Source organism: Geospiza fortis, unplaced genomic scaffold, assembly GCF_000277835.1.
Source record: "Geospiza fortis unplaced genomic scaffold, GeoFor_1.0 scaffold408, whole genome shotgun sequence".
In the NCBI taxonomy this organism is placed as follows: domain Eukaryota; kingdom Metazoa; phylum Chordata; class Aves; order Passeriformes; family Thraupidae; genus Geospiza; species Geospiza fortis.
Genome location: NW_005054330.1, coordinates 4,147,756 through 4,149,448, shown reverse-complemented (window position 1 = coordinate 4,149,448; position 1,693 = coordinate 4,147,756).

The following is a 1,693-nucleotide window of genomic DNA, read 5'->3' as shown; positions in this document are numbered from 1 at the left end:
CTCTGGGCTGGGAGGGATTCTGTCAGCCCCGCTTCGTCCGTCCGTGCCTTCGGGGCAGCCGGGCCTCAGGGATGCTCCTGTGGGCCAGCTTGACCCAAAAATTCGGGTCAGCAGCGAACCCTCGGGGCAAAGAACTAGATATTGCTGCGTGTCCCCCAAATCTGTGGAATATAATCTTGTGGGAACAATTAGTCTCAACCTAATTAGGGCTGGCTTTCCTCCATGTATCTGGTTAAATCCAGGCGACGCAATCAGTGCCGGGTGAAATGTGGGTGAGATGAAGCTCTGCTGAAGGGAGAACCGCGGGGATCCGTGTGAGGGCAGTGCCCTCCCTCCGAGGGGCTGCCCCGCTCCCGGGCAGGTGCTGCCCGCCCTAGGGATGGACAGCCTCCTGTGCTGGGTCTGGGCACCAAGTGACAGCGTGTCCGAATTGCATCAGGCAGTAATCGTGACTAAATGGCTGAAAAAATCACCGCTCTGTGCTGATGAAAACTATAGTGCTTGTTCTGGGCCAGCTGTTGCAGCTTTCTTTTCTTATTGCTTGTCTTGGAAATGTTTCACTGGTGTGGCAGCCAATGGTGAATAATTTTTCTGTGCCCTGCTGTTGGTTCACAAATATCCAGGGATTTTTTTTTCCAATTTGCCAGAATACAGCAGTTCAATTATAGTAACAGCTCATATCTAGCCAGGGTTGCTCACCCATGCTATTGTAAATGTAACCTGATGTGGAACACATGTATCAGCTGTCATCTTCCAAAGTTCATATTTCCTCTACTGTATTTTAAAATGAGCAAGAGGATTATCTGTGTTGTACTACAGGTCTTGGAATTAGGAGGTCTGGCAGTTGAAGGACCAGAACCTTGGATTCCACTGAGCATCCAGTCAATTTTTCTAATCCTCTAGGGACGTTTCTTGCTTTAGAAGGTTTGACGTTGGATGTTCTGAGAGTTATCTAAATAGGAAGTGACTTGGCATTCAAACATAGGTGAGTCAATCATAGTTATTTATTATGAAGGGCCTTTCTAGATAGTATTTATTAACATCAAGGAAATTTGTAAAAAAACAACATGCTTGTTGCATTTTCCCATTTGTTAACAATTCCATAGAATAACAAAGTATTTGGGAGGTTTGATGTATTCTTTAAGTGTGTGTTTGTTAAGTGTGGAGTAAAGTAATAGATGAATAGTGTGAAAATATTAATTCTGAATACTTAATCTGTTATGCTGAAAGGATTTGAGCAGGAGTCATACACAGGTTGGTAACAGTTAATTGTTCAGTGCTGTATATGTAGGAGGCATTGTTACAGCTGTAATTAAAGCTCCATCCACCTATTTTTGGTTACAGGAGTTGAGTAAATATAATAAAAGTGCCTGCTGCACGTTTCCTGCACATCTGAAAGTGAAGTAGTGGCACAAAGACTTTATCATACTCAGCACTTTGATCAAGTGTTGAAGAAAATCTTTAAATTGACCCACGTTGTAGTAAAAATGTTTGACATCCACTTGAGATTTTTCTGCATTTTTCTGGTTTCTGTCATTCCTCGCTCTTTCCTGGCTCTTGGATGTTTTCAGTGAGATTGATGACTGGCGGAGGGTAACGTTGCCAGATGTATTCCAGAAGGTGGAGAGACCACTGTGCACTTCAAACAAGCTTCATTTTGGTTTCCAATCTTGCTCCACTGTTCTTTCCCTCT